The 13354-nt window shown below is 43.8% G+C and overlaps 1 long non-coding RNA gene across 1 annotated transcript; it reads left to right on the forward strand.

The window, feature by feature from the left end:
• The first annotated feature begins 18 nt into the window (after positions 1-18).
• LOC122236663 lies at positions 19-12144 on the forward strand. The gene is made up of 3 exons (XR_006214819.1): positions 19-515; positions 7169-7311; positions 12127-12144. It is a non-coding gene; the product is annotated as an uncharacterized LOC122236663 (long non-coding RNA).
• Positions 12145-13354: the final 1210 nt, after the last annotated feature.

The raw sequence follows: 13354 nt of genomic DNA on the forward strand, positions 1-13354 counted from the left end.
CCGACCCGGGCGGGGCGGGCGCCGCGCCGGCGGCGAGCGGAAAGGCGGCCGACAGTCGGGCCGCCTCCACCCCTTCCTCCTCCTGCACGTGCGGCGCTCTTCTGCCGGGACTGCGGGATCTCGCGGACCGTTCCTCCTCACAGTCGCCTCAAGGCCAACCGGCGCGGCGCCGGCTCATTGTGTCCGCCATCTTGGGACGACAGGCAGAAGCTGAGGGCGAGGAGCCTCACCGCAGCGCACGCCGGGAAAGGGGGCGGGGCGGAAGGGCAGCGCGAGAAGGGGCGGTGGGGCGGTGACGTCAGTGCGGCCGCCGAGGAATGGAGTGGCGGGGTGGCCCGAGGCGGCGATTCCCTGACGGGCAGTAGGGCGCGAGGGGCGGGGATGTCCACGGCCTTCCCTTTGGTGGGCCGGAAGGCCGAGGGTGCCCGGAAGTCGTGGGCTTTTGTGCGGGATCGCAGACCACTGGGAGCAGGTACTGCGAGGGTCGGCTACGCCACTGGAGCGGCGGCCTGGGGGTGAGTTAGTGCGCTAACCGCTGGCGGGCTTTGACTGCTAGTGCACCACAGCGCAAGCATAGTTTCAGTTTCAGGGCCTGGGGGATTTTTTGTTCGTTTTTTTGAGCTGTATTATACGATAGACTGCACAAATTTTAAGTGATTTTTTTTCATTTGGATATACACCCTTGTAACTACTGCCCAGAACTTTCTTTTAAGACTTCTATAAAAACTTTTTAATTGACATATAACGTAAAGTGAATAAGGTGGACTAATTTTAAGTGTATAGCTCCACACATTTTTATAATCACTCACCTTTAAGTTTCAAGATGTATTTACAGGCTCAAAATTAATAGCATCGATTACAAAGAAATTCTTAAAAAGGAAAGTTATCTCTTATTCAACAAATTAAGTTCTCCCAATTTCCTCCTCCTTTATTCATATATCTACATAAACTTTATAAATGCAACCATCACTTCCCCCCAGGTTAGTATTGTATATTGCACATTTTTCCAGGGTAGTAAACCAAATTGTTGGTGGTGTTCTTAATTGAGGTATAATTGATGTACAGTAAAAACTGGCCTTTTAAATGGGTAGTTTTATAAGTTTTGACACCCATGTTCAGTCGTGCAGCCACCACCACGTTCAAGATGTAAAACAGCTGCATTATACTCTGGTTTGTTTAAAAGATTTTTTGCCTTAAAAGGAAGGAAAGTTGATCCCTAACAAAGGAAAGCGATATCTGATCACAAAATAGGTACCAGGCAGGCACCTTGGCTTTAACTTTCTGTGCAAGAGGTCAAACTCAGTGCAGCCTATGAGAGTTCATAGATCTCTAAGTTGCATGCAGCAACTCAAAGATTAATTGCCTGAGGTCTCTAACAATGGAGACAGGCCTGTTTATTTTGCTTTGCTAAACTGCAGTGGCTAAAGAGGAAGAAAAGGAAAAGGAAAGACTTAAACATTAAAATCACTGATATTAAGAAGATGTGAGGGGCGCCTGGGTGGCTCAGTCAGTTGAGCATCCGACTTCGGCTCAGGTCATGATCTCACGGTTCGTGAGTTCAAGCCCCGCGTCAGGCTCTGTGCTGATGGCTCAGAGCCTGGAGCCTGTTTCAGATTCTGTGTCTCCCTCTCTCTGACCCTCCCCCATTCATGCTCTGTCTCTCTCTGTCTCAAAAATAAATAAACGTTAAAAAAAATTAAAAAAAAAAAAAAGAAGATGTGATATCCAGAGATCCAGATATAACCTGGACAATGGTAAAAAGAAAGCAGAAACCCTGGGCTAGTTGAATCTTTCTAGAAAGAACTAAGGGACATCCCTGGGTAAAAGGAAAGCCAGGATCCCTACACATAAAAAGAAGTTGTTCTTTGAAGGGAGAGGGCAAGATCCTGGCTAAGTCTGGGCTGCAATTGCCTTCACACAAAGAGCAGAACTTCTGGCTACAATTTGTTCTGGGATCTGGCAGAAGCCTGTCTGAGTGAAACCTGAATGGATGGCAACTTTCCAAACTGCGAAGCAATAGAAGAAAAGTCCTCTGTGCCCTGGAGCTCTCACTTCCCAGCAATTCCTCCTTTATTTCACAGGCTGGAAAGGCTGATGTAGAGTCTGCTTTGAATGCTTAAATGGCAATAAGGACAGATTTGGTGCCATGTCCTGGAACTTCCAAGAAGTTGAATACACCAAGTGAGATACCATTTGTTTGAATTCTTTTAACCTACGGAAAACAAAAACAACCAGAGATAGAAACAACTGAATGTTGTCAGCTGTAAGAAAATCTTTTCTAGTTTTCTACTCCCTATACCTTTCCCAGATTTCACTGTTAAGACTGAAGTTTCCTCCCAAGACTTGACTCCCTGAATTATTTTTGGGATGGAAAAGTCATTTTTTCATATTTTAAGAGTGTCCTGAAATGGTTCAGCCTGTTTCACATTCCTCGTCTGGCTTCCTGCCCTGTTAGAGTGGGGCTCTCCTAGCTTCCAGTCCAACAGTGCCTTAAAGGCTGGACATTAAAAGGTGACCCAGAAAGGCTGGCTCCAGTGGGGGATGGGTAGACGGGACTGCTGCAGTCAGAAGTGCATCAAACTTCTTGAAGAGCGTCAGACTTAATTTTTTATTTTTCCTTTTCTTTTAAATCATTATTTCATTTGGGGCACCTGGCTGGGTCAGTCAGTAGAGCGTGTGACTCAATCTCAGGGTTGTGAGTTCAAGCCCCACATTGGGCATGGAGCCTACTTAAAAAAAAAGAAATCGGGACACCTGGGTGGCTCAGTCCATTAAGCATCCGACTCTTGACTTCGGGTCAGGTCGTGATCTTGTGGTTTGTGAAGTCAGGCTCTGCGGAACCTGCTTGGGAATCTCCCTCTCTCTCTCTGCCCTCCCCCCCCCCTTGATCTCCTCCCCCTTTCTTTCCCTCTCCCCCTCCCTCAAAATAAAGAAATAAACTTAAAATCATTATTTTATTTATTTACTTAGTTTTCACACAAGCAAATACATATTCATTGCGGAGACACTAAAAAATACAAATTAGTAACAAGAAAAACAAACCTAGCATCCAGAAGTAACTGCTGTTACATTGGTTTTTATTAGGGTAAAATATACATGACATAAATTTTACCATTTTGATGTAGAACTTTTCAGATTTCTCCTTGAAATATATTTTTAATGGGTTCATAATTTAATATTTATAACCTACTCTTTTCATCCAATAGTATGAACATCTATCTTCTAGGTCAATGAGTACAGAACATCTTGAGTGGCTACATATGATTCCATCATGTGTTTGTGAAGTAATTTTGCTTCCCAATTTATCTAAGGTCCGGCCAGGGTCTGACTCAATTTTTTTTTCTTTTTTTTTTTTTTTTTTTTTGAGAGAGAGAGAGTGAGCAGGGGAGAGGGCCAGCGAGAAGAGAGAGAGAATCCCAAGCAGGCTCCACACCCATCTCGGAATCTAACAAGGGGCTTGATCCCATGACCCTGAGATCATGACCTGAGCTGAAATCAAGAGTCAGACACTCAACCGACTGAGCCACCCAGCACCCCTGGCTCAATTTGTATTTTTAATTGAATAGATGAATTTAGGCAAAGGATTTCAGATATTTGGCCCATTTACCTTTTTTCCATTTTCTCTCTTTTTCTTCTAACACTTAATTTTTTTTAGAGCAGTTGTAAGTTCACATCAAAAGAGGAAGATACAGGGGCACCTGGGTGGCTCAGTCGGTTGAGCATCCTACTTCAGCTCAGGTCACGATCTCGCGGTCCGTGAGTTTGAGCCCCGCATCGGGCTCTGGGCTGATGGCTCAGAGCCTGGAGCCTGCTTCTGGTTCTGTGTCTCCCTCTTTCTCTGCCCCTCCCCCGTTCATGCTCTGTCTCTCTCTGTCTCAAAAATAAATAAACGTTAAAAAAAATTAAAAAAAAAAAAAGAAATCTTATCCTTCCTTTCTTCCCTTATATAAAAAAAAAAAAAAGAGGAAGATACAGAAATGTCGGGTATACTCCCTGTCCCCACACATTCATAGCAGCCCCCATTATCGACAACACCCACTAGAGTGATACATTTGTTATGAAGGATGAACCTATATTGACATCAAAATCTCCCTAACTATAATTTACATTGGGGCTCACTCTTGGTTTTATACATTGTATGGGTTTGGACAAACATATAATGACAAGTATCCATCATTATGATATCATACAGAGTATTTTCACAGCCCTAAAAATCCTCTGTGCTCCACCAATTCATCCCTACCACCCCCACCATAACTCCTGGCAAACCCTGATCTTTATAGAGCCTTCATAGTTTTCCTTCTTCCAGAATGTAACATGGTTGGAATCAGTATAAATATATTTTAAAAACCATAGCCATCCAACACTTGGAAATCAGTCGTAGCTGACAATGCTACATGTGGAGAAAGTAAAGGGTGTGTAGCCATAATACCAATTGCCTTGCATACATATACAGTTTTATTTATACACGTGATCTCTCACCTAATCCTCACAACTCTATAAGAGATGCAATTATCTATACTTTATAGGTGTGAAAATGGAGGCCAAGAGAGGTATTCCAGTAGCAAGTGGCAGAACCTGGGTTTGTCTGTAGATACCTATGTATATATGTGAAGCTTGACAATAAATGTGCATAGAGAGGAGTAGGTGGGAGTTGATGGATTAGTAGACATCTGAACATATGCAGAGACAGATGTGTGGACAAAGAGATGAGGCAAATAGATGAGGATATGCAAACCATTCCCCACAATCATGACCTTTCGTCTAACTTAGGACTCAGGATGTGGCTATGTTTGAACTTGAGCTCAGAATACTGAGTTCTGTCTCAGTAAACTTATTTTATTGTTTAGCAGTAAATCCAAACTCCATGGTCTCTTATTAATCACCTAGTTACCTGGATTCCAGAAAAACCAATCCCAGCCCTAGAAATTAGTGCTACCACTTAGCATCAGTAGCAGATAATGATATGTAAATATTTTGCATTTTGTATAACTGTTCCTACGTGTTGTCTTCAAAATAAAATTGCTTTTGCTGACATCAATAAAGATATTTTAGTGGTCCAATCCAATGGTCACTGTTCAGTGCTTACCTTCCTGTTCCTGTCTGTGACATTAATGGTGTTGACCACTCCCTAATCTCTTCTCCATGGCTCCATTGACATCTTCCTGTTCTGACTCTTTTCACCTGACTGGACACACTCCTTGTCTCTTCCTAGCTGTTCTTTGGCCGCTGTAAGGTTGCCTGCTCAATAGCTTCCTCCTCTTGGCTCTTTTCTTTTTTCTTTTTTTTTTTTTGAGACAGGGAAAGACAGAGCATGAACAGGGGAGGGTCAGAGAGAGGGAGACACAGAATCCGAAACGGGCTCCAGGCTCTGAGCTGTCAGCACAGCTCGAACTCACGGGGCTCGAACTCTCGGAGTGCGAGATCATGACCTGAGCGGAAATCGGCCACTCAACCGACTGAGCCACCCAGGTGCCCCTCTTGGCTCTTTTCTGATGGAATCTTGATTTTGTTCAGGTATTCCTCCCTCCTCTGGATAGCAATGCCTTTTCCAAGAGTTGACCCTAGTCCTCTGAGATAAATCCTCAGTCTAAACCACCGGTTCTCAAAGTGTGGTCTTAGGACCAGTAGCCATCCGCCTTGCCTGAGAACTTGTCAAAAAGTCAAATTCTTGGGCGCCTGGGTGGCTCAGTCGGTTAAGCGGCCGACTTCGGCTCAGGTCATGATCTCGCGATCCGTGAGCTCGAGCCCCGCGTCGGGCTCTGTGCTGACAGCTCGGAGCCTGGAGCCTGTTTCGGATTCTGTGTCTCCCTCTCTCTGACCCTCCCCTGTTCATGCTCTGTCTCTCCCTGTCTCAAAAATAAATAAAACGTTAAAAAAATTTAAAAAAAAAGTCAAATTCTTGGGGCACCCAGGTGGTTCAGTCGGTAAAGCATCCGACTCTTGATTTCAGCTCAGGTCATGCTGTCACAGTTTGTGAGCTAGAGCCCCACATCAGGCTCTGAGCTAACCTCACAGAGCCTGCTTCAGATTCTCTCTCTTCCTCTTTCTGCCCCTCCCCCACTTGCTCCCTCTCACAAGTAAGCATTAAAAAAAATCAAGGGGAGGGGCGCCTGGGTGGCTCAGTCGGTTAAGCGTCCGACTTCAGCTCAGGTCATGATCTCGTGGTTTGTGAGTTCGAGCCCCGCGTTGGGCTCTGTGGTGACAGCTCAGAGCCCGGAGCCTGCTTCCGATTCTGTGTCCCTCTCTCACTCTGCCCCTCCCTCACTTATGCTCTGTCTCTCTCTCTCAAGGATAAATAAAACATTAAAAAATTTTTATTAAATTTTTTATTTACAAAAATTTTTTTAACGTTTATCCTTGAGAGAGAAATAAAGGATAAATAAAACATTAAAATATTTTTTTATTTAAAAAAATTTTTTAACGTTTATTTATTATTGAAAGAGCGAGAGACAGAGCGTGAGCAGGGGAGGGGCAGAGAGAGAGGGAGACACAGAATCCGAAGCAGGCTCCGGGCTCAGAGCTGTCACCACAGAGCCTGACACGGGGCTCGAACTCACAAACCGCGAGACCATGACCTGAGCCGAAGTCGGGTGCTCAACCGACTGAGCCACCCAGGTGCCCCAACATTAAATTTTTAAAAAAATAATAAAAGTTTTTAAAAAGTCAAATTCTCAGATCTTGTGCCACACCTACTGAACTAGAAGCTCTGGGGGTGGAGCCCAGCAATTTGTTTTAACAAGCCCTCTAGGTGATACTGATACACACTGGAATTTGAGAACCCTTGATCCAAACCAATCATGATGGGTGGTGTTGTTTCCCTTCCAGTGATGGGATTAGGCTTGTCAGTGTGATAGTATTTTTGCTAATGAGAAATGAGAGGAAGTCTGCTGGGGAAGGGGTCTTGGAAGATTTCTTTGCCTCTTTTTTTTTTAAATGCTTATCTATTTTTTAAATGCTTATTTATTTTGAGAGAGAGAGAGAGAGAGTGCACATTTGTGGGATGGGGGGGAGGGGGGGGCAGAGAGAGAATCTCAAGCAGGCCTCCGAGCCCGATGAGGGGCTTGAACCCACGAACCGTGAGATCATGACCTAAGCTGAAACCAAGAGTCAAATGTTTAACTGACTGAGTCACCCAGGCACCTCACAGTTTCTTTGCTTCTAAAAGAAATACAAGGAAGAAATGATCCCTCTTCATCCGTTGGACACTGTTGTGCTGGATGTGATGCCTGTAGCCAAGTCTGATCATGAGGAAAGCAGCCTAAAGGCAAGCCAGCAGGATGAGAATGGCAGAGCAGAAAGATGGAAAAGGTACGTTATGGATTGAAATTTGTCCCCCCCCCCAAAAGATATATTGAAGTCCCCACCCCCAGCACCCCAAAATGTGACCAAATTTGGAAACAGGGTTGCAGCAGATGTAATTAGTAAAGATGAAGTCATACTGGAGTAGGCTGGGCCCTGAATCCAATATGACTGGTGTCCTTATGAGAAGAGGAGAGGGGCTCCTGCGTGGCTCAGTCAGTTAAGCATCTGACTTCAGCTCGGGTCGTGACCTCACGGTGTGTGAGTTCAAGCCCCACATCAGGCTCTCCGCTGTCAACACAGAGTCTGCTTGGGATCCTCTGTATGCACCCCACTCCTCCCCTGCCTGCACTCTCTGTCTCTCTCAAAATAAACTTAAAAAAGAGAGAGAGAAGAGGGGAGAGACAGAAGGTGGCCCTGTGAAGTTGGAAGTAGAGATGGGAGTGTCTCCTATAGGTTTCAGAGAAACATGACCCTGGTGACAAATTGATTTTGGACTATTGGCCTCCAGAACTGAGACAATAAAACCCTATTGTTTTAGGCCACCCACTTTGTGTGAGTGTTAGAGCAGCTCTAGGACACTGACCCAGGGTCTTTGTGACCTGCACACCAACTCTACAGCGTCCTACCTTGAAATCCCTTGTTACATGAAATAACAATTATTCCTTATTGTTTAAGCTAGTTAGAAAGTTGCCCCCCCCCAGCTGTATTGAGATATAACTAACATATAACATTAAGTAACATGTACAACCTGATGACTTGATACACTTACATTTTGTGAAATTAATACCACAATAGGGTTAAGATTGGCCCATTTATTAAATTTTTAAATTTCATGCTATACAGTTTAAAGTGGAACCTCTCCTAAACAATATAGCTTCTAAAACTGAGGGCTCCTTATGAATTCCAATTCTTGGAGATAAATTTCTGAGTTAGAATGACCTATGGAGGGGCGCCTGGGTAGCTACATCGGTTAAGCCTCTGACTTTTGATTTCAGTTCAGGTCATGAGGTCATGGTAGGTGGGTTCAAGCCCCACATGGAACCCCATGCCAAGCCCCTTGTCATGCTGTTTATTAGCCTGGAGCCTGCTTGGGATTCTCTTTCTCTCAAAAATAAACAAATATACTTAAAAAACGAAGAATTTCAATGAATGGCTCTTAAGTCCTAGAGAAGATGGGGGTAGAAAATTTACAGAGAAAGTATCCATGTTTTCTCTAAGGTGGGTATTTGGAGCATATCAGAGGTGCCATTAAAAGAGCCCTTTTAGCAGCTTGTATTTTAAAAGGTCTACTCCCCACCCTCCTTTTTTCCCTTTATTCTTAGGCAGTTGTGGGCTATGTCATTTCAAGGACAGAAGATTAATAACTTTAAGAGGCAGAGAAAGAGCACAAGTTTGTTTGTTGTTGTTGTTTTTCTAAGTATAGGACAATTTTGTTCCAGTAGCTTGATCTTTTATCCATAAACAGGGGTGCCTGGCTGGCTCAGCTGGCAGAGCATGTGACTCTTGATCTCAGGGTTGTTCAAACCCTATGTTGGGTATAGAGCCTACTTAAAAAAAAGTACGATATCCATCAACATTTTAAGAGAAATAGGTGAGGTTTGTAAAGATAGGTCGGCTGTGACTTGTTTCTAGGCTGAATTTCTCATTTTATATATATATATTTGTAAAACAAAGGCGTTTTTAATTCCCCAAAGAACTGGATTATAGCCTGAATATCAAGGGATTAGCCCACCTTTTAAACTAAATTTGTTTCTTTATATCACAGAGATTTTTAACTAAAATGAGAATCAAAAGATTTATGCCTTTGTAAAGTTTGCATAAAGCATTTTAACAAAAGCCTTCTTTCTGAGTACTGAGTACACAGTTTAATCTAGGCTTCTATTCGACTCTGAATACTGGCCTTTTGCAGATCATTTATAGGAGGGCCTATGAGAAATGTGGATCACCTGTTTCTTTTGTGGAAGGGGTTTTCTCAGGGGCTAGTCTGGCCTATCTAATAACCGGTTTAATCTTGGGTCAGAAGAACTCCCCTTAGCAGCCAGTCAAGGTCTCTGTGAGTAGGGTTGTGAATAGCAATTAATTTTTCTAATTCTTCTCTAAATTTGGTAGGATCTTTTGAAAGTGGAGGAAAAAGGGCTTTATAATTCAAAAGATCCGCTGCTGTTCAAGGGATATGAATTCTTTGAAGTGGGGGGCATGGTTGGGGGGGGGGTGTCTAGGATACATCTGCGAAGGTTATTGCATAGAAATGCCTGAAGCTGGCAGACCTGATTACAGCAAAGTGAGCCTACTGCCTGTCCCAGTTGCTTCTGCTAAATTCACTTTTTGGCCTTCAGCATTTACAAGAGTAGCCTGTATATTTTGAACCTAGAGATGAAGCTGGAATGCTCTCTGCAAATCTTGTAGGGGAAGGGAAGTTAAAATAGGCAGATTTGAGATCTGGATTTTAAGAAAGGAAATGTAGTTTAGATGTGGTCATTTGTCTTAGGTCTAATTTTTATCTTGTCAAGGCAGTCCTTAAGCCTAGCTATTATTCCAATAAGACAACTGAGAGTCCCTTATACAGGATTTTTTTTTTCAAATATAGTCAATTTATATTTTTTCAAATATAGTCAATGTCTGGCCATTGATGAATAGGATCTATTAATAGGGACTCAAACCAATAAGCCTTTTAATGGTTTAACCAAAGATACAAGGGGTGTCCAGAGAGGGCATATATGATATAACCCCCATGATCCAAAAGTTCACTCCCAAAATTAGTCTAAGAACAAAGACCTCTGTTGCACAGGAGGTAAGGAAGTCTCTGGTCTCTCATGAAATGGTGAGATGCCTCTAGTCACAGACCCTCTAATTTGTGACACTGGGTGGGTGCTACTGGGATGGGATTTTTCTAGCCCTGCCAAGCAACGAAGCTTGGACAAAAAGGCCCCTTATGGGCTGGGACCTTTTATGACAAATGCCCCTGCAAGCTGGCCTGGCCAGACAGAGTGCAAATTGTAACTATGCGTCTCTATTTGACTGGCCACCAAAGTGGACCTCAGTAAGTGTACCCTCCTGAAGGCAGAAATCAGAGAAAAATGTTCTCATGGGTCACAAAGCCAAACTCTTAGGACACAGAACAAAAGGAAAAACCTCATTCTGTTTTTACATAGAGGATCCACAGCAAAGTTTGTTTAAATGGATGGCCAGTCTCTTTAACTCAACAGTCTCTGAGGTCAGCTTGAGAGTTGCCCAAGGAGCTAGTTCCACAATATTTTCTCCTGCTAATCTAAATTTACAGGAAGAAAAAAAGATTCTCACCACTCTATCTCCATTGGACTCTGTAGAGCTTCCAGGAGGCTGACATGGTAAGAGATCTTACCTTTTGCCAGTTGGATGTTGGATGTTGGATGTCCAGGATCTCTCAGCTGCTACAGTGTCTGGAGCGAGCGATGTCCAGTGAATTAAAGTATCCTGCCAACTACACCAACTGAAGAGAAGAAAAAATTCTTCTCTACTCTCAACATCTTCCAACTGGACTAGGAATTAAATTGACATGACACAGATTAACGAACAGGAAAAAATACCAGAGTTTCATTACGCATGTACAGAAGTCCAGTTATGGAATTGAGACTTCAAGAAATGATGAAGGCAGGCAGTTGTCATACTCTTTAGACAAAGAGACAATAAATCTGTGAGGAATTGACGGAACAAAGAAAACTTAACTTTGGGAGCCTCAATTAGTAAGAAATTCTAAACAGAATTTGGGCTGGGGTCATAAATTAGTAAAAAGTAACAAGAGTTATTTATACAGCCTTCTGGGCTCTGAATTTCCCGTCTCTGGTGAGAAGGGTGTCTCTTTATCTCCTGGTACAGGGAGGGTACCTTTCACCTGGGAGATTTATTTTCTGCTTTCAGGGGGACAGAGGAGGGTCTGAGTGTCCTTCTTGAATAGGCTGTTTCTTTAGTAAATTTTACTTAAAATAATATACCAAAGTGGCACGTTTTGGGGTAGCCTGCCCTTGGCCCCTTCAGGCAGTCAGGCAATTGAGGGGTTTTTTTGTTTTGTTTTTAAGTTTTTATTTATTCATTTAAAGTAATCTCTACACCCGATGTGGGAATCAAACTCACCATCCTGAGATCAAGAGTCATGCTCTTGGGGCATCTGGGTGGCTCAGTAGATTAAGTGTCTGACTCTTGATTTTGGCTCAGGTCATCATCACATGAACCGTGAGATCAAGCCCTGAGTCGTGCTTGGTGCTGACAGCGCAGAATCCCTGCTTAGGATTCTCTCTGTCCCTTTCTCTCTGCCCTTCCCCAGCTCACATGGGAGCTTGCTAGCTCTCTCTCAAAATAAATAAATAAACATTAAAAAAAAAAAAAAAAAAAAGAGTCATATGCTCTTCTGACTGAGCCAGCCAGGTGCCCTGGCAATTGAGGTTTGTATACGATATTCTGAGCCATGGAGAAAAGGGTGGGGGGCTAGGGCTTCAATGGGGAGAAAGACAATTCATAAGAAGATGAGAAGAGCAAATGTTTGGTAAACAAATGTTTGTCACGCGAGGCAGATAAGTTTTCTGTTTTTTTAAACAGCATTTTTAAAAATCTTGTTTGTTTGTTTGTTTGTTTGTTTGTTTGTTTGTTTGGAGAGAGAGAATCCCAAGCAGGGTCTGCACAGTCAACGTGAGGCTCAACACGGGGGCTTATCCCCACGAACTGTGAGATCATGACAGCTGGGATCAAGAGTTGGACGGGCAAGGGACTAAGCCACCCAGGCGCCCCACAGATAAGTCTTTCTGATGTAAACAGTTATCTCTGGTAACAGCTCTCTTCCTGTTACAGGCCCTCTATCTGAATTCCTTGGGCGGTTTTCCTGAGTCAGCTTAATTTCCTTCAGTTCAAAACAATCTACATGCCCAAGTGGCACACTCTGGGGTTGTGTTTTCTACTCCCCCTCAACTTCTTAAACAAGCCCTCACAATAACTACAGTTGTGTGACTCTTCTTTGGGAAGGCTGTGTGTGTGTGTGTGTGTGTGTGTGTGTGTGTGTGTGTGTGTGAACATAATCACCACAGAGAAAAGCAAAATGTTGGAACACAATTGCAACCCATGGTAACTCCGTACAGCACATTTCAGCTGTCACACTCAGTTCACATAGAACACTTCTCACCTGACAAATTGCCTGCTTTTGCTAAATGAATGCTTCATTTCACGTACCACCAATAGGAAATAATGATGGCCATGCATGGAGGTAACATTCCTTTTCCAAGGAACCCGGGGCTGATTTCATATAATTCATGTGGCTTGTACCACGCCTGAATTACATGCAGTGTTCAGTTTCCCCCAAGGGATCAGCCTGTGGACGACTCCCAAGTGTGGCCTTCAGCTACTGAGTGAGGGAGGGTTTCTAGGTCTCTTGCCTAAAGAGCTCTCCTGGGCCCAGTGGCCAGGACATGCCTGTCATAGCGGGGGAGTTCAGATGTTCTCATTACAGCCTCAGTACTGCCCAGGAACCACAGTGCCACCTCTGCTCACCCCACCCCCCCCGGCCCGCCCCCAATTTGGACACTGGTCCTCCTAACATGTGACCACCTACTGGAATTCCTCAGAGAGGTCCTGAGCCCTAGGACCAGGGGGTCTGAAAAGAGGGGGTCTGAAATCGACTACATAATTTTCAGGGCCGAGTACAAAATACAAATATGGGCCCCTCCTCAAAAAATCATTAAGAAATGCTAGACAGCAACGGTAGAATATTTGACAATATTCAATCTTCGAGTGCAGGACCCTTCTGACCTTGGTTCCCTGTGTGACTACACAGGTCCCACACCCACAAAGCTGGCCCAGCCACAACTTTGAGCCTTTCTACATGCACTAGAAACATATTGTTTATTTAATGCTCTTAACCCCATTTTAATGATGAAGACTGAGAGGTTAAATAACTTTCCTAAAGTCACACAGCCAATAAGCCTTGAGTCTGGATTCATACTCTGCTTCTGACTGGAAAGTTCCAGCCCAGTTTCTAGGGCAAAGGGTAGGTAGTCATTCACATTTAACAAAGTCCATTGTTGGT

The sequence above is a fragment of the Panthera tigris genome, chromosome A2 (assembly GCF_018350195.1).
Source record: "Panthera tigris isolate Pti1 chromosome A2, P.tigris_Pti1_mat1.1, whole genome shotgun sequence".
In the NCBI taxonomy this organism is placed as follows: Eukaryota; Metazoa; Chordata; class Mammalia; order Carnivora; family Felidae; genus Panthera; species Panthera tigris.